At 39.4% G+C, this 20,976-nt stretch overlaps 1 protein-coding gene across 4 annotated transcripts in view; it reads right to left on the bottom strand.

The window, feature by feature from the left end:
- The window catches only part of LOC118775440 (ecto-NOX disulfide-thiol exchanger 2-like), a 170,702-nt gene that overhangs the window by 147,383 nt on the left and 2,343 nt on the right, over positions 1 to 20,976 (bottom strand). The window contains exon 2 of one of the 4 annotated variants that reach the window (XM_036525360.1): positions 1,712 to 1,789. The exons of 2 other annotated variants lie outside the window; for them this stretch is intronic. The gene's annotated coding sequence lies outside the window, so the exon portion shown is untranslated. Of the gene's footprint in view, positions 1 to 1,711; positions 1,790 to 9,657; positions 9,780 to 20,976 lie in introns of all 4 variants that reach the window. One more of the 4 variants, XM_036525358.1, reaches the window with a different exon arrangement.

Here is a 20,976-nt window from a genome sequence, read left to right on the forward strand (position 1 = left end):
TGTTTGTACTGAAAGTGTAGCTGGAAAAGTTCCAGTGTCTGCTGTGCCTTTGTAAGGAGTGCATGCAGGTATGGAGTGTATTCCAGATTTTTCTAGACCTTTAGACCGTTTTTGCTCAAAACACTACAGTGCTTTTACCACAGCCGGGAACACTGCGGCACCTTCAAAGGTTCCTCCTGAGGGCAGAGAAGCTCACACGCTGATGTTCCTAGTGAGAAACTTACAGTCAAAAAGTCTGATTATACACCTTACTGTAATGAGTTTGCTTTTGAAGTAGTATGAGCGAGTTTTTTATTAGTTCACCTATATATTGTTTACTGGAATGTACAGTGTTGCATTTGCTACATTTTTGTGTTTATGTATAGTATGTAAATATCATTTTTAGATGTTAAAGTTTGTAGTTTCTATATATTTTTACAAGTTGTGTGAATTTACAGTTATGTTTATTATTTAAAGTGGTGTTGTTTGCGTCATAAATTTAGCTATTTGTGTAACAATGCAAATCTCAATACAAAGCAAGTACAGATAAAACGGTGAGGATCAGTTCAAGCATTCGAGCAAAAATGACACTGAGTGGGTTAATGAAACATGTATATTCTTCTACACTTTGGTCATATCTGTATCAGACCAGGTGATCTTTTTTTTCCAGCATGCTCATTTATCTCACTGTTGCCTAAATATACAGGCCTTACTGTTGGTGTCACTTTGTTTACATTCATATTTACTCATTTGCCAGATGCTCTTATCCAGAGCAGCTTATAAAATGTGAATTCAATAGGGTTAAGCATTTGCTGCATAGATAATGAATCATTAGCGTCATCCTTGATTGTGGGCATCATTGCCAAAATAAGTTCTATCTTAAGGCATACAACCATGGACTACTATCACCAAGCTTGTACCTCCAGAAGCCTCTATCACCACAAAGTTTAGACCACTAAACCTTTTCCATGGAAGAAAACACAAAGTGATCATCAACCGCAGGAACAATACAAACGCTAAGATTAAAGACTCAGATGAGATGTTAATTGTTTTAGAAGATTTATGGCAGAGGAAAATCTTTTCAGCATGTAGACAGTATTGGTGTGATGCACTAAGCCATTACACTGATGACTGCCTCTATAGTGTCCAATTCCAAATAAAGTTGCTGGAAGAATAAGAAAATATGTGGATATCACACAATATCCTGTACCCATCCTTACCCAATAAATGTGTTCTATACCTCCATCAAATCCATCCAACGGGCAAAATAAGCATGCTTTCCTCAGAAATAGAGTTTCAGGTGCAGCGTAAAGCTGTGGATACGCATTAGTCAAGATGCTCCGACAGTAGGTCAGGGTCTACCAACAATCTTAGAAAAATACTCTCACAGATGACTAACACCGATTCTAGACGTTGAATTGGTAACAATAGTCATCAATAGCAGGCAACAACAGATGTTTGGGACAAACCATGATGACTGCAGATGATCACAACCATTGTACTTGGCAGTTTAAGTAGGAAGTGACTACTAAATTAACTTTATCTTTTTGTTAATGAAGTCATACCAGTGGTACCAGGGTACTAAACTCACATACCTAGGAAGTAACTAAGCAGCAATTTACAATAATTTCGACTTTAAAGGTATATGCTGTAAAACTCATAGCCTTGGCAGCTCTAATGTTAATGACCTCCTTTGTGACATCCTATATACCTGAAACCAAAGGTGTCTTACCATTATTTTTCATCGATTTTCACAGAGCAGAAGCCACAGGAAGCTCACAGGACATCCTATCTTTCCTTGTAGACTAATCTGAGAAAAGAAAGAGCCAATGACATCCTGAGGGGGTCAACAAACAGATTCAACTGCTCGCTAATTAGAGCCAAAGGAGGTTATTTGCACCCGATAAACTCTGCAAAGGGTTTAACTGTAGTATAAAAAAGGAAGTAGCTGTAACAGCCTTGAACAAATGGCTGCAGAACGGCCTGGGAAGCATTGTTTCGGGGGATTAAGATGACAGTGCTGTTCCTTTTAATTTTACTGCCAGTTTAACTGCCACACTGGAAACCATCTCAAAGAGGGTCATTCAGGGATTTGTACAAATAATCTGGTAAATATGCAAATCCACATTGCTTCGGTTCGGGCCTGGCGCTGATGAGCACAGCGGGCGGGGCAGCCCTCTTGCACTGAGGCCTTGGTCCCTGATCCGCATCATTAGAAGGATCAACTTGTTAAGTGGGGCCGTGCCATGCCCGCCAGCTAGGCCCCAGGGCGTGCCCCACAACCTCCCAGACGCTAGCCTCTGATGTCTGAAGCGCTCTGAGGTCCTGCCTCCATGCGCCGCAGAGGTTGACAGTCTGTTGTTTGTCGCATCTTAGTCTGTCTTTTCGCCTCCAGCTGCCCCTCTTGTGGACCAGCTCCCTTGCACTAACAAAGCTAATAGAGGGAATGAGGATCAAGGTCAACTTGAATGTATTGATGCCCCCCCCACCCCCCACAGAAGGTACTCCCAGAGCTTTATTTAACATAACACTGACTGCCCCCACCCCAAAGGAAACTATCAACAAATGGGGAATATTGATTTAGGAGGTCATGAGGAGGTTAGCTTTGGTGTTTTAATTGCACACTTCACTGCTTATTGTAAGATGTCTATCTCTACAGCTGCCAATTCTCTCCCATCCCTGTGCCGCAGAGGTAAGCTGGGACCAGAGGAACTCACTTCCAGAGTTCAAACCCAGGTTGAAGACTAACAGACAAGCAGAAATAAGACAAGGCTTGTAGAGCATCACTGTCAGTGTTCAATCTGTACCAAACAGTCCATGATTCAAGGAAAACGTCTCTAATTAAAATGGATGATGGCCTGCTTTCTGAAGATCCCCAAATGCATGTTTTAGAACGCAGCTCCATCTGCATGTGGAGGATCTCAAGTTCATGCAATCATAGTGTTTCATCTAGTCTTTCTTGATGGATTAAGTGAACTTGACAGTACAAGTGCTGTTTAATGAGAAATATGAGCAAAATCTTTAATATGATATTCTTAAAATTAGATAAAATATAGATATGTGCTTGGTTTAGGAGTGCCAGATAAACTCCAGAACCAAGTCTCTTTCCTCCTCCTATTGATGCCTTTGGCACATTTGCAGTTCCACACTTTTGCAGCAATTCAATGGTACAAGTTTTGGAAGGCAGCCATTACTTTTGTCTTGGAGCCATCTCTTACTACTTCAGGACAAAATGAAAATATGTTCAGAATTAATGAGTGAAGACTCACATGAGTGAGACTTTTTCCCCCACTCTATGCATGTTCCTTTTGATGGCAACGACAATGTAGCCTGAACCCCAACCATGCACAGCCACTACAGAACTGTCAACATAAATTCATTTTTACTAATGCACACATACATTTTACATATTGCACATGAAACTTTCAACGAACAGCACCACAGAGAAATAAACATTTTCCTATCAAACTGATCAGTCAGTCTGACTTCAATGATAGCTAATGAAGTTGAATTGAAGATCTGTTAGCTACAAATCCTCAAAGTCACAAGGCAAACATTATACTAGAGACTGACTGAATTAACTTTTACATCTGCAGCGCTGTGAGGAACACTGTGAATATAATGTGCTGCTGCCATTTTGATCCAATGTCGGCTTTTAAGCAGCAAGTGCAGAGAAATCTCTTCATTTGAAGCAAGGGGACTCCAGCGGCTTTGTGTCACGCAGAACTGCAGTGTCAGTGCTGCAGCATTCACCGTGTCATTGCTTGGAGGCATGCTGCAATTTGCGGATGTGCACTTCGGTGGAATTGAAAAAGAGGACATGACATACCTAATTAAACATTTCACAAACAACATCCGCTGACAACCTTCAAATTACTCGGGGATTGAACACTCATCTCACGCCACTGTTGAAGAGCCAATCAAAGTGCATTAATGGTGTTATTTTGTGCAAATGTACCTTTGTAAAGTGTGTAATTACTGTGAACCATCAGTGATCCACTTGGCTCCTGTATTCCTGTCTCCTGACCTGAGCTTCCTCTAGCTCTTACTCTTTGCCATGCGGTGCCTGTGGCTTTCTGTGCCTGAAACCATGAATAATCTGTTAATTTCATCAATTTTCACATCATGCATTTGGTGTGACAAGACCAGTCTTGTTTTTGTAGATTAGGGGGAGCAAGAGAGAAGTGCTTCCGCACACACCCACTTGCGATCCTCATACTCAATGCACTTGAAAAGCAGAATGGTCTCTCTTTAAGTGTCAATCATGGCATTATGCACTACAAACAACCCTACCAGTGCAGAGGAGCTGTGCCTCTCTTCTTTTCTCAAGGTACAAAACACTTCAGATGCAATGCAGAAAACCCAAAACCCAAAGTTTTCTATGAACCACATGAAGTGACCAATGCAGTTGCCATGCCTGATAATGTTCAGCAATGCCACTCAGTAGAGTTTCCACCGGGACAACTTCCAGCACACAGTATTTGTCACATAAAAACATGGAAGCGATGTCAGAGACAGTATGAACCCATTAGACTGTGGTGGGAGGCCTGAACTTGGTGCCATCTTGAGACTAAGACCAAGCTCAAGAACTCAAGCAATCATGTTAGCGATGCTACACATGGCAACTGGCAGAGTAGTCTTTGTAGTGATGTAGCTTTAAGCACAAATGGGTAATGGTTACTTACTACTCTTGATCCACTTTAAGTATCTAGCTTGTATTTCATTCAAGTCAATTTCTTGACAAGCCGGTGGTATTTGCAGTGCTACATCCTGTCCTGCTGTTCAGTATTTTGTGCATTCGTATCAATGAGTGCTTTTTGCCCCCTCCAGAGGAGCCACCCCAGGAGGTGTGACATTTGAGATTTGAGGGCATCTTCTGCTGTCCCTCTGTCTCTCCCTGAAGCAGTGAGCCTGAGTGGCAAGTCCGTCTGCAGCATAACATTAATTCAGCTGCCTATACCAATGTCTACCACTGAAATGTATCAATAATCATAAACCGGCTGTTTTTTTTTTTTTTTTTGCTTTTCTCAGGCGGCATGGGGCTTGAAATGCATGCGCATATTCAGCACCTTCCAACACACTGTCCCTAAACAGAGAAGCAGCCAACTATTCTGATATTTGCATTTCCAAAAATCATTATCTAATACACCCTCAACATCTACTGTGAAAAAGTGGTTCTTTCAATGTACCATTACAGCCGACCTATTAGCCTATTCCTAAGATGCTTTCACCTAGCTCAGTCAAAAGCAATACTTTTTAGTTTAATGAGAATACAACACTTTGTTCCAGCAGTGCCATTTGAAGAGCAGTGTTGGTACGAAAGAAGTGCTGACAGTTTACTGCCCAAATACAGCTTCAAAGCGCAGGCTTGTTTATGACAGCTTTCTTGAAGACTTCAAACAAGGCAACTACAGACTGAGCAGACTATGGGTGCACTGATGGCCATATTGGAAAACTGTAGCACCAATGAGTGAGTGAATGCTGGACGCATGTACTTAATGTGACCCGGATCAGGCAACATAACTAGCTCTAGGACGAGAACCAAAAACTGGAAACAATAAATCAACTTCGAATGAAAAGCACTAAAAACATGAAGGAAAAAAACTAAATCAGTCTCTAGTGTTCCACAAGGAACAGGTTAATTAAAGTTTTATTTAAACTTTTGTAATAAATTTTGTTGTCATTCTCAGGAATTTTTACTTACAGAGCGGCTATAATTTGGACTTTAACACTCCAAATCTTCAGCCTCATTAGCTAACTAGTTAGGTTATTTGGCTATGTGTGTATAATATTCATAGCAAGTGACTACAACCAATACATTTGCGTTGACCTGAATTAACAAAATCAGCCAATACATGTCACTGACGTATATGGCTGAGACTGTTTTCCTGAAATTCTAGCTATATGAACTGATATGAACTGGGTTACTAGTTATTATATAGATGTCACTGTTAATACATTTTCAAATTAAGGTTGCATTTGCAAACAACATGGATTTGCCAGCTATCTTATAACTATCTTGCACAGACTTGTCAATTCTTCTGCAGAGCATGCATTTAAAGTAAGGCCTATCTCAGGCTGCTCTGAAAGTGTGAATCTCTGCAACCACAATTCCTTCTGAAACCAATGTAATCTAAATGGGTTTCGGGGAACATGTCATTAACGTTGGCGTTTCGTTTAGCTTCTACTGAAAATGTTAACAGCGCTATCTTTGTTAAATCAAAAACTAAATAACAGAGTAGCTGGATTTATCTAACTACTACTAAACCTAGTCATTCCTTAAAAAAATATATATATATACGATGCATTTCACTTGGTGTGTGCCTTGCAATGTGGTCTGGAATGGAATATTTATTGAATCTCTCAAGACAAGGGTGACAAACTCTCCCATGATCACCCGTCCCGCTCCTTCCAGTCTCAGAGTCCACGGCATGCAGCCGCAGGGTGCTCCCTGCCCCACTGCACATCACAGGAGAACGTTCTAACAGATGAGCGAACGCTGCTCGTGTGAATCAGGGCTCAGCTGATGTGTCTGAGAACCAAAGAAATGGGACACTCATTCTTTGTTAACAGACACAATCACAGCTTTAATTGTCTTGTACTGTATCATTTAAATGTGCACAATGTATGACAGTGCTGTGCCACTGCGCTTGGAAAGACCCCTGTGTAACTGCCTATGATCGTCACTGGGTTCTGTGCCCCGGGATGCTGTCACAGTTGTGTCTATCCGCTTGATAAACCTCCTCAAAAAAAAAAAAAAAAAAACACAGAGGGGTGGCATTCCTTATGCTGACAGATTTCAGAGTTACCAAGGTATGAAATTAATTCGCTTCACACCTTTCAGAGTTCAGTTTAGACTGGAAAAACCCTGCGGCGGCCTGCCTGGGGAAATTCAGCCCCCTAGTATAGGTCTCATAGCCCTGTGCCATACGAGAGAGTCAGGGAGACAAACAAGGGAAAGAAGAAAAAAAAACATGCTGCAGCTTGCTTTCATCTGACGCCCTGGTCATCAAAAGTGTTTGAGTCTGTATCCAGGACATAGAAGCAGAGAGACTGCATCAATGTTACCTGGTTTGAGTGGTGGGAAAAACAAGGAAACCAATTTACAAAACATCCCAAATATATCTGATTACTTTAATATGGACAGAACTTCTGTGAATACAGCCCTTTCACAGAATTATGGATGTTCAAGGCATGAGGAGACAATGACATATGATTTAGAAATAAACACGCTCCCTCGCATCGCATAACCTATTCTTGACCTAGCTCTATATGCTCAGCCTCTACAGACAAAAACGCTCTGTTAAATGCACTCCTGTCACAATTTCCAGACAGTTCAATACAATTTCAGACTAGTCTGTTTCTCTTACAATAATGACTGCCATTTGATAGCCAGAGTTCAAAATCCAGTGAAAGGTAGCCTCTTTTAATACAAGCCTACTGCCAGAAGACAGAAAGATTACTTTACCTGAAGCACAGCATTTCTCCAATGCCATGCAATATATGCTTGCACGGTACACGAGGCTGCAGACAGACCAAAGTTAGCCCCTGTGCATTTAATTTCTGACAACAGAGAGCAAATACATAGCATATGTCTAAATCGTCATGTCTGTTTTCACTTCCATCTTTAAATACAAATATATACAGATTAAGCATAAAATGAAATATCCTATCAAATTTTGCGAAATTGGAAACTGACACAAAGTTTCATGGCCCCTGAGAACATGCCACAAAATCAAATTAACGTGTTACAACTGGCAAGAATGTAACATATTTTTTTCCCTAAAACAAAAAGTATGCCAGTAGACTACTTCTTGCTTTACTCAGTCTGTCCATTACTCTTTAGCAGGCCTATGACAAAAAATACCTACAAAGATGCACTGTTCCAATTGGTCAGTTTATGTTCTGACTGTGACAATATTCACCAAAGTACCACAGGGAAATGGAGTGATTCCACGTCTTTTAAGTATCATTGCACGCTGGCATGAATATTGTTATTTACCCATTCCACATCACTAAGAACTAAGTTACAACGGAAATGTTTACCATCTCTTGTTCGAAGTAAGTGCGCAGTCAGACAGCCAATGAATTTCTACTTTGTAATGTTAATATGAAATAAACAAAGATGTCTCAAAAGCTAGCTCATTCATGAATCCAGCTAAACCATATAGACAATGTTAGGAATGTTACTATGAAAAGTATCGTAACATGCTAGGTACTACTTTCATTTGTGGTTTTGTGTCATCAATAACATTTGATAATTCAGTCTCTCTTACTTTAGCTAGCTAGATTAAGTAGCTAACCTTAAGTTCAGACAATTGTCAGTTTTATATAAGTGATATGGCACTCAAACCTGTGGTACATCATGAATACTGAAACAATTAGGAACACATGTTAGAAAAGAAAACAACTTGTTCAAACATTCCATTACTTGTCTGGGAATATCACTTTGGGATAATTCTGTATCATGACCTCCACTTGGAAAAGAAGAGCTGAATGTATTGTTTCATGCCTAATAAAGACCAAATCTAACCTCCAAGACAGACAGTGTACTGTACAAAGTCAGATAATGTGTGTGAGTTTAATTACAGAAGTTTTAGCCTTACAGTTCAGTAGGTTTGCACAGTGGTAAAGGTCAGAGCCAAGAGAATGCTAAAGTTGATGCCTCGACAGCCGACAATCCACTCGCGCAGAAAAAATGGTTTCGCTCAGAGAGATGTAGCACAATTCTTATGTCCATGACAGCGTGAGATCAGATTATCTGTGTTCCCTGAACCTGCTGCAGTCACTAGTGCAGAAATGCACGCAGATCCACATTACAGAGAATAAGAAAAAAAAAAAAAAATCACAGAAATAGAATGGTAATATATAACTCAATTATGAAAACCAAAAGCAAATACTATGAGAAATGAAATCATTAGCTACAGTAGAAGCATCTGAATTTTAGCACTATTTCTATTCTATGCACTGTTCCTGTTGCTATATGAGAAATGTCAAGAAAATAGGGTGCAAGCCATTATTTCTTTTGTATCATTTGGCATTATGTAAATTTCAGCACAGCAGATAAAATAGTCAGGTTGTTAAGAGACTTACATTGCTCTCAATGCATGATATATATGAGCTTTTGAGGGGCGTAATTTAGTCTGGGCAATAAGAGCGGCGAACAGCAACAGAAAATGAACACAAGAAATAATGGCAAGGCGCAATGTGTAGGAGTAAGTGTGTTAGGAAGTGGCAGTAGCAGTAGGGTAATCAAGGATGATGGCAACATGGAAGGAAAAATTTCCTCTCCAATTTGTCATGTCAATCGGCAATAACATATGGTAATCAAGTGCACAACGGCAGAAGGACATTCTGACATTATCAGATGATTAGAAGATTAGAGCAGACTACCACTATCAGCCCAGTACCTGAAGTTCACGGGCACTGCCACCGCAATGAGGCGGTGAGGGGAGACAAAGACAGATGGGTGGATCTGTAAAGCAATTTTACAAGGATGTCAAAAGAGGCTCTTTCCTGGTATTTTCCCTCTGAACTGTGAAGGGAAGCTCAATTCTTCATCTCTCCTTTTGCCAGTACAATGGTCAACAGCTCAGTGTTGAAATTCCACGGTTCTTTTTTTTTTTTTTCCCCACCAAACCATGCAAGCAGGTGACAGAGGGAGACACTGGAGCTCACCTTCCAATTGTCAAGGTGTATCCCTCAGACAAACCTCACTCTCAGTCTCAGGGCAACGTCTGTGACAAAATTGCAGTGCTTCAGATGAACTTAATGACCGCATTGGCTTTATCCAATTGAATCTGGGTGGTAAAAAACAAATCGGCACAAAGAGAAAATTAAATGGAGCCATTACATAAATAAGAGATGATAAACATTCAGACTAAACATACAGACATCAGCAAAGGCTGCAAAAACAAAAAGCAAGTCCTTTGCTTTAAACAAACTGTGGATTCAGCCTTGCACTCTAGAATCAGTTTAAAACACTTTGAAGACCAAACGCATTTCTGCTTTGCAGAGGGGGGATAGAGGGTAGAGCTACCAAAACAGACAGGCAAGGACTACAAATGAGACACATTTGATTGGTGAGGTGGCACTAATGTCATCTTTTCTCATTTCACCCATGCCCTTGAGGGTCAACACATGCCTTTTATAATGGAAAATGCCACTGCCAGTCATGAGCAGACAAAGGCAAAACAAAATAAAAATAATGGGTGGTACTTGGGCAGAATGTGCGAAACCTCTTGCTTGCGTCTGCATGCAAAGTATTGCATGCTTGCCCCAGGCAGTAAAACACATGGTTCTAATGAGTTCAGGCTTCGGATTAAAGCCAGACTCAAAACAGTAAACTCAAGAATGGTGCTGGACAAACACTTCTGCCTCTTTCAAATTAAACAAGTGTAGGCTTTAGTGCTGCAAGTGAAACTCCAAACATTTGACTGGGAGATGTTGATTTGCCCTCTCAAAATACATATCCAATTTTTATCCAGAATGTTTTATTGCAGCAACATAATACTCAAAAACCAAAAGGGAATGCTTCCTTTGGCTAATCACTGCATTTCTATTGGACAGACAGCTATGCAGACAAACTTTTTTTTTTTTTTTACACAATTTGACATCATCAATCCCAAAGTGCTTTGTTGTACCTCATGCCGTGTTCTTCAAGGTTAGCCATGAAATTATGACTTAAGAATAACAGAATTACAGACGTCACTTCTTTGATTAAACCCAATTCAATTTTTATTTTGATGTGGAAATGAAGAAATTGAGAGCTACTGTTTCAAGACTGGAGTGTCATTTTAAGGTTCAAAGTAAACAGTGTTGGCTATGCTGCCTAACAGAGGGAAGTCACACACACCCATGCGCTTTCCCAAAAACCCTTCAGCCTGCAGTTTACAAATAAGGACTACAGATGGCCTCCAAAATGAGACAGCCTTCGGTTTGTGTATCCAAACCATCAATATAGGCCGCTGCACTGTAACTATTTAAACACAAGCAGCCAGCATTTGATTTCTCTCCCTGGAATACAGCACGTTACTCCCTTAAGTTTCAAACCATTTTTAAATGCCTGCTGTCATTCAGGCTGTACAGTAAATTGGATGATATGCATTGCATTACAGCTAGGAGTCAAGAGCTTGTGCGCTGAATAGCCATCTCAGCTTGACATTTAACTGCAGAGTGGCAATTTCCAGGCTGCTCGTCCTCATACTGGACTAGAATAAGACTTTCAATGAGTTTCTGAATTTGGACACAGACAAGTTAATGGCAAAGGTGGTTTTAAGAGCACGGCCTAGAGTTCATGTTAAGGATCAAGGGTATCTATATACATCCATGATGTGTTTTCATTATTCTGAAATGCATTTGGACGGGAAGACAGAACAGAGAAAACTGAGAAACAGCTCACTGCTTTCCAGATGCAGATAAAGCTTAACAAACACTGACAAATTTCAGTTTGCAGTATCTCATAATGCAACACATTGTCATCTAAGAAATGCATGTCCTGAATAAGTTAACATCTCCCTTCATAGTGTCTAAGTTAGAAAGTTAGTCTAAGTTAGAAAACACATTTGTGGTATACATGTTTTGTTCAGGTATTTATATTATTGGTTTATTTGTGTAAATATTCTGTAAATTATGCAAGTTATAGTGACATTATTGCTACCGTTATCACTATTCTTCTAGTTCATTCTTGTTTAACACATAAAGTTAATATTCTCACACGGTCACATTTCTAACTTAGTTACCTTTTCCCCTGATCATCGCCATGCCCAGCCAAACCTAATTTGGCAGCAAAACACCATCTGTAGATGAACAACTGAAAGCTTTACAGATGCCTGCAATATTAACTGTGTTACAGAGATCTACGGCTTTGACACTGGATCCAGTACACACACTCTGCTGCAGAGGCTTTAGTCAATAGCACGCTTAAAGGCTGATATTTGCCTAAATAGTTTATTCTCTGTTCTGCCCATCTAAAAATTGCATTTAAAATCCCTCACCATCCAAAAAAAAAGTCAACAATCCTTTGATAAATGCAAGATCAATGACATCTGAAATCCATACAAAAAATAAATAAACCAAGTTTGTCCAAAACAGAACAAAGGGAAAGCCAATAACCCAGAATGCAATCCAGGTGTTATTTACAGACCCTGCCATCCTGGCCTGCCGAGAATTTAATCACCTTGGCTGGTGCAAGGCTCCGTGCAATCAGTAAAATAATATTCCCCTCACTACTGGGACAAATCCATAAATTAAAGCACTCAAAGTGCAGCAACAACCAGTTCTCCTCAGCCTTTCCAATCAGGTGATCAGCCAGACACTCTCAATTTGGTCACGCTGGGGTAGTAGGCTACTTAGAGCCACTGAACACCAAGCAAACAAAAATGTCCCTCCATCCTCTCAGGAGATCAGCATCCAGCGTTACAGTCCAAAAGCCGCACAACATTGTGGCTTATAAACATCAGGGTACTGCTATAGCCTCATGTGACTGGGCCTCCAACAAAAAGCAAAGGTGAACTGACGCTTGTCCACTGACAAACAGGGAGCTTGAGTCCTGTAACCAAACCAACTACACATTACCAGACTATGCTGAAACCCCTGCTAAAGTCTACAAAACAAAAGTGGTGCTGAAAAACTTTTGGAACTATTTTATAACTGTTCGAGCATCATGCTTTCCTGGTGGTTATGGGTAACAATTTGCAAAAAGCATTACGTTTTCAAAAAATGCATCATTATTACAATTGATTATAATGATCCAAATTTTACTTCAACAACACAGCCTCTGAGTAGCAGAGGACTTGTAGAGTTGGGCTAGGGGTCTCCTCCCATTTTGAGACTAAAAGAGCTAAATAATTCATCTTCTTTCGACATAAAGAACACACAGACTCAAGAGCCAGAAGAAGGAAACTTGCTATTAAGCATGGTACATCATGCAAAATTTGGCAGTACTTAAATAATCAAATAATCTTCCTGAATCAATTCAATCCGATTCTTCCTGAGTCAATTCAATGCTGACTCAAGTGCTCCATTGTCTGAAAAATGTTCCAATTTTTAGCTCTCGCACACAATGAGCAGCCTCGATTTCAGCAGGACCAGATGGGTTGTTCGCATGACATCCTGAGAGTACCTGGATGTAACTGTAAAATACAAGATGGGAAAACTAATCATAGTGATTACCTTTAACATTACCCTGAGACTGACAGCTGGTCCTAGCCAAAAAAAAAAAAAAAAAACTCTTGGTGACTGAGGACTTCTTATTTCTAAAATTTAGGGGTTTAACACGAAAAGAAAGATATTACTTGCACTGCAGATTAAAAAAAGGACTGCAGGGGACGGCTTACTGCTCTCTAGACTTTGTAGACCAGCGTTGAACTGTGTCATAACAGGCCCCTCTTCCTTCCTATGCACAGCTATACATTCTGCTTTAAAGTTGTTCCATTTACCACCCCATAAATCCCCTTGGGTTTTAATGACATTTACATTATACCATACCAATAGGGGAATGCAGCCTCTATAAAAGGGAAGATTTCAATTTTTAATATTTCGTAACATGTAAAAACAAAAGAACGAGGAAAAGAGAATTGCCTCGGGACACATATTCATTGTATTGTAGTGAAATGGTAAGGATTAGCATTTTAAGTAGCTGAAATAAGCCCCTTTTTGCTGAAATGATACTTTTAAACTCTTCTGTGTGATGTGTACAAAAATGCAGGATTATACAACCATTTTCTCCATCTCTGAGAACCAAAATGAAAAGGCCACCTGTGGTGTAGAGCTGTATGAAAAGCTTACTTAATGGTGCCTTGATTGTGTTTATTCATACACCTCTACCAGAACAAATGGACAGCAATTTAAAGGAAATGCATTCATTCTTTTTCTTTTTTTTTATAATTTAGTACTTATGAACAATCACCGGAGACGATAATCCCATGGCAAGCCTATAACAATGAAATCACATTTTTTATCAACATTTTTGAAAAACTCATACTAAGGATCATCATGATCACAAAGTGTTTTTGTGTACATTTTCCTATGATATGTGATATACATGACCCTTTCAGGTGTACTGGTACTTCTAGTGGTCAGTAAACTGGCAACTCTACTAGCATTTCCAACCTGTAACCAGCGCCTAATATGCATTGAGTGCAAACAGGTATATATCTTGTTAATAGCAGCAATAAAGTCTGAGCATGAGTTTTATGAAAAGAAGAAAAAAATTGTTAGTGCAATGTAGTGAAGTAGTATCCTTTATTTCCAAGACATTGTGCCACCTTGCAGTTTTCTGGTTAGACCTCGTTGCAACAACATTTCTCATGATATGTTTTCAGGTACTTTTTTTCCTCTACAATTACTGGGCTTTGGTAAGAATTAGGAGTATATGGAGAACAAATAAGACTGTGCTTGACGTCAAGCTGTAAGGTTATGGCTTTGACTTTATGAGTATGTGAATACCCTTGTTAAAATCAAATTGTAATCAACACATAATTAAGTTTCATGGAATAATCACAAGAAAATGACAACATTTCTTAGTGTACGTTTACAAATGTAGATCTTGTGCTTTTTTATTTTTATTGTAAATTATGTGCACACACACACAGTTAAGCACCCGCCACATTTTTATTTTCTTGGTTAACAACACGGAAGTATTGCATAAACACAGTGAAAGCCATTAAAACGCAACTACACAGTTACACTGTGTTGGTTGTATGTGCTGTAATTCATAAGACAGTTATTTATTTTGAAGATCTCTAAAGAAGAGCTACATCAGTTATGGGATGCAGATTTTTACTGCACATTTTAAGTATAGTGTGCATCCTTTAGGGGCGGCCAACAAAAATTTATTGTATAGAGATGTCACACGGACACCAATTTGCTAGCCCAGAATGTTCCTGGTTCGACCTGTTCCCATTTATAATGCTTTCGCAGATATGTGTTAGACCTTCGGTGTTTAAGTGGTCCTCCCTGACACAGACATCTGTGCAATCAGCATGTCCGTAGCTTTTCCATATCACTTAACCAAGGTCACTGCGTCTAGGTGTGCATGTCCTTTTCTCAAGCCCTCTATACCCATTGTCAACAGCGTATGAACAGGAAAGAAGATGCGGTAACTTCAACATGGGCCTGAACAAGGACATCACTAAGTGTCGCTAGTGATCATCTAAAGTCAAGGATTTTGTGAATCAAATATTCAGAGAACGCTCACTTGTGCATAACTTTTGCATGTGTTTAGTCCTTGAGAAAGGCTCAGCTATAAATTGTTATATATATATATATATATCTTGATGCCTTTCAAAGAGAATGAATGGAAAGAAAAAAGCTGTAATGCACTCATTTGAGTGGTTTTGAAAAGTCTGAGGTTCATCTAGACAAACTGAAGAACAGATGCATATTCTAAGTGCAACTTTGTGACCTATGGAGCATACTGAACAGACCCAAAAACAGAACTGAGGCTTTGGTGCACCTTTCAACCCAAGGGTTAATGGTTATTTTCAAATGCAATCAAGCTAAACAGATAGATTTTTTTTCTGATTTATGGATCCAAAATCAAGCCCAGGGGAGGCAGGGCGGTCTGGTAATTACAGCTACAACAGGGCAAAGATTGATCTCAGCAGTGGAGTGATTACTTCTCCACAACACTATGGGCCTATGTGAACCTTTAACATCAAAACACTGTTGATTACATGTAAACATGCATTCATTAATTCAGGGAGGTGTCTCTGTGCTGCCTCTCTGTTCTTTAAAGTGCCCATAAGAAAAAGCTTTTCCTTTGTGTTGCTAGGATACCAATCTTCCATGCAAGTCATTGTGGACATACAGTGCTGTGGTGTGCACTCACCCACCCACCCAGCAGAGGCAAACACACACAAATACGCACTCCTTCACATCCTATGCATCAATGTAAAAACCAACTAAAGTACTACGTTTCCGATGAAAGCACGGTACAGGGAAGTAAATTTAACTGATGTCTGACGCATGGCTCACAGCAAATCTGAGGCATTTTTTCTTGTATTAATAAATACTGGTGAAACTTTCACATGCCTACTGACTCATGGCCCCAATACTATTACAGTTATTCCCAAAGATAAAACTTTGCTCTAAAGTTAAAAGAAGGTGATGCAAGTGCTTAGCATTTTTTGATCAGCATGGAAGAAAAAAACAACTTTTTAACACAAGGCAAGATCAGATTTTTTGTAACCAGAAATGAAAATCAATAGGGTCCACGTGCAATGTACTGACAGTTTATTTTTCGATCCCATATTAATTCTGAGCTAATATAAATGATGAAGTTAGCTTGATCAACCAGTTGTACTTGCTATTTTAACATATCTGTTAATGACATGTGGGAAAAAAAGAGAAAACACCAAATAAAGTCCCACCCCTGAACTCAACTGTTTTCATGTTTAAGATCTGCTACTGTCGACTAATGACAGTTTCCAATGTCTAACTACAGCTTGGCAGACAACGCACCAATACTTTGTAAAGTAACATGCAAATGAAAGGTCATTTTGCAATAAATCTTGTAATAATAATCAATAATAATTATTCACAATTATAAAATAGGCCTTTAACAAGGAAAAAATAGATAATCTGAAAATACGGGACCCTCCCAAAATTTACCCAGAGCACACCTTCCCCCCAAATACAACTTTGTGTCGCTCATAATTAAGGCATTTTTCTCCATTTTGCATGCCAGCCTACTAAGCTCAAACTCATACATTTGCCAATAGATTCTGTTTTGCCTATAGGGATGAACATTTTTTAACCAAAAAGCAATACGCCTACATTCGATGGAGTTAGATTTGATTACAACACAGAGACAGTATTCCCCAAGGCATAATATTATGGAGCCAATTTTCTTATGCTCCCGAATTATTAAAATGACATCTGATGACTTGACAGACACTTTGAGTTAGATGAAAAAAAATGACTGAAAATAAAACACCACAGAGTCAAGACATTCAATACAGACAAACAACAAGCTAAAGCATGTCATACAGAATGTTCATACATAAAAAGTACTTATGATGCAGCCATTTGGGAAGCTACTGGAGATTGTGTACCCAGGGATACTGCTCTTCATAATAAGAATTTTGTTGAGGCCTCATGGTCATTGGACATCAGGTAGCAACTGGATCATTAAATTTCATCCAATTTCAAGACATTTTTGCTTTTCATGAAATCACTTCCAACATGCAATGTACAAACTGTGTTCACGTAACGTTCAAACTGTATTAGGGAAAATCAGCCACTTTTTGATCGCTTGGAAGAAGGGCATTGAGGGAAAAGAGCAGAGGGAAAACTTGAATCAAACTGTACTGACACACCCCTCTTAACAGCAAAGTTGTAACAGAGCAGATTCTGTAAACAGTTCTCGTTTAACTTTGGAACTGGGAAAGGAACTTAACATAGTCAATACACGTGGAATATAAAACAAATAGGAAATGTTTTAGTGTGTACTGAATGCCACTGTTTTCTTACCTCCTTGAAGTGTATGTCACTCAAAGTCTCTAGCTTTCTACAGAGCTCTGCATTCAAATAGATAATCTGAGCTTCCGCCTCTTCTAACATTACAAAAGTAAGAAAGCTCTGTGGGGGCTATGCTGACTAAACTGCAAGATAAGGGGATTTATTCTGCATAGTAATTCAGAAATGACAAGCTTACCTTTTGCGAGCCAGAAGGATATCGGTATTGACAACTAGCTAAATCGTCCAGTATGCTGAGGATAGGCCGCTGTGTGAGCCAATAAAAATAATGCAAGAGTTTTGCAAGCAACAAGCGTGACACTCTTAAAGTGACACATCAGAGCTGTCACTAAGAGGATGGTCAGAAACCATGCCTAAGAAACATGTAAAATATGAGATGCATGTCTCAATTCAGACTGGCCTTGAACCTAGGGCAATGGACAGCATTCTACTCACGCCCATTGGCTACATCCAAGATATGTGCAAAACTTCAGCAATATCAGACAAAGCTGTGAATGTAGTAATAAGAACAGGAGAGATGTTGAAAAACAGGGAAAAAGTAGCAGGAACAAAACTGTAAGCTTTCAGATATTGTGGCTTGAAAGAGTAATAATCATATTATCAAGATAATCACCATTATTATGTATACCAGCATGGGCAAAGCCTTTTTTCCACTGGGTTTAAACTGTAAATGGCTTGGGTAAGAGTGTGTACTGGCATATCAATTAAAGGAAGACTGTGAATCAAAGGAAATTAATTATGATAAAAATTTGTCACTGCTGGACAGAGAAGCCTTTCTGACAAAACATCTAGAATTCTTTGCAAATGTCTTGCCGTTACAAGGTGGGAAACAGGCTTGTTTAGATTCATTTCCTACAAAATTTTTGATCTTTAATTGTTCTGACAGGTGACTCGGGTAGAGGGATCAGGCAGTTAAATTTTTCCCCTGTAGATCTGGTGGGACAACAGCCTGAAGAATATCTGAGAAATCTGGCATGCAGATTGACATGAGAAATCAGCTTCAAAAGAGGCCATGGGTTCTGTACTACTTAGCAAAAGAAAACTATGCAGGGTCAAATAAGTGCACTGCAGCATGCTTACTTCACATCTCAGGTTCCAAAGGGCCAAAAGAGGATGATGACCACTGAGACATTTAGGACGTTTTTACAATGATACCCACATCAACTCTTCTCAACTGGTCTCATGTAACAATGCCAATTTGTGCAAAACACTCTCCAAAATACTTAGGAAAGAGAGTATCCCTGATACCATAATTGACTATAAAACCTTCCAAACCGGAAAAGACTTGGGACTGCAATCGGTGGACAAGCACATCTCTTAATCCCTTGTAATTAGAATTCAGCGGATTTCACTAGCTTTGTTTCGTGGCCCAGCATCACTCAGCAAGCTTAATAATTTGGAAAATAGAGAGCCAGAGGGCAAGGCAATCACATACTACTTTCACTGTTTTTTCCAGGTAAGGAAAATGTGCATGTGACCTGTTTTTCGTTTCTCCTTTAGGTCTCCCATGGAAGAAAAATGTACATTTTAGAACAACAACACTGCAACCCTGTTTCCAGGAGTTTTAGGTGCATTTGTTCATTCGTTTAAAATAAAGTGTTTTGTGCTGAAAAGTGTCAGCCACCGAGAGCTGCCATGTTTGTCTTCCCCGTCAGTGTCGATAAATGCAGCTTTGGTTCCAGTCAATCTATTGCCTGTGATGTTAGCAAATCCCAGTCCTTTTTTTCCATATGACACATGACAAAATGCATACAACAAAACAGCTCTGATCACTGAAAACTGAATATTTTAGCTACGATATTAAACCTCAATTTTGAAGTCTTTACTTATGCACTGACAGTCTGGTTTAGGGAACAAGGCTTGTACCAGCAGCAATGTTGTGTAAGAGACAATGGTGGGGCATTCTGGTAAGGAAGAGGGCTTGTAACCCTAAGGTTACTGGCAGGATTCCCCTGTGGAACACTGCTGCTGTTCCCGTGGGCAAGGCGCTTGACCGAAACTCCCCAGATACATGTGAAAATTGTAAACTGTAAGCCACTCTGGATGAGTATCTACTATGCAACTGTAATTTAATGTAACCATAAGGCTACACATAAAAATCCCATGAGGCACCCCTGTCCTATACTGAAGGCATGTACCCAGCCTCATTGATAGTATAATTTCAAAATTGTACGCAGTGTCTTGTAGGCAGAAAAATAATGTGAAATAGATCTTCAGCTTTACGCAACTGATTTAGGAACTGGTTTCATATCAATGATCATTTTAGTCAATGTTACCAAAATAAAAATAAAATAAAAAACCTCCCATTATGGCAAAGCAGTAAGATTTGTTATTGTGGTTACAAAATCTGATGTGAGGACCGGAGCCTTCATTTCCCTCATGCCTTGTGTGGTTTGACTGTGCCCCCCTGTAATAGGCCAAAGGGCTACCCTACACAATTTGCATGCATTCAAATGCTTGCTCTCTCCACTTTCAGCAATGCACATCAAACATTATTTAATTGTTCAAATACAAAAATCCGTTCAGAAGGACGACAACACAGAACAAAACAATGTTATACATTTTAAAAATCCATCAAATGTGAGAGAGATCAAAATGAAGTAATTTGGTTTGAAGCTATAATCAGTGTAGAATCCAGGCTTATCAGTGGACTGTAAAGTGGACAATTTTAGAGCATTAGATAAATATCCATGGCAGACATGCAATGTCCTTCATTTCCAAATGTCTTTCTGACTAAATAATATATTTGAAAAAAATAAAACAAAATACCACAGACTACAACACTCAGTCTGCACACCAACAAAGAGAAACCTCTACACCATCAATAAGGCCACTATCATATCAGCTGACTTCAAACAAAAATGGTGACTGGTGCTTCTGACATGACAGTTCACTACATAGCAGCTTGTCTGTGTGTGTTCATACATTGTTAAGCAGAGCCTCACTTTTGGTGGTGAAAATACATCCAAGAGAAACACAAGACAACTACAGATACAGCCCATTACAAAGGAACCTTTTTTTATGATCATGTATTCACTTTGCACTGGCATAACTGAAGATCTCTCACACGTACAGATGTGCTTATCTGCTGGGATTAGGCTAAATGATTTATTAAAGCATAGGTTGGATGCTTTCTGCCACAATCCCTCTGGTGAGTCAGCGTTGTACCCCACATCTGTTTAAACTGATGGTTAACTGAGGGCACATTAAAACATATGTTTGCGTACTTTAATCTGACACACTAAGTATGTACTTCAGGCTGAGAGGCAAGGATATTGAAACACTCTGCAAAGGATAACGGGACACGAGCCATCACACACTTGATGCTGGTTGCCTTAGTCAGAATAATGCTTTCATTTAACCAGTCACAGCATCTTCATTTAGGCTAATTCATTCCACTTTCTGAATAAATCTGCATAGAATGAAATGTCACTTCCCAGTGGATTCTGTAGTTTTAGGCCTAACATTTGTAAACCTAACAGAGACGCTTTTTTCCATACTAATTTAAAAATATAT

Source organism: Megalops cyprinoides, chromosome 3 (genome assembly GCF_013368585.1).
Source record: "Megalops cyprinoides isolate fMegCyp1 chromosome 3, fMegCyp1.pri, whole genome shotgun sequence".
Classification (NCBI taxonomy): domain Eukaryota; kingdom Metazoa; phylum Chordata; class Actinopteri; order Elopiformes; family Megalopidae; genus Megalops; species Megalops cyprinoides.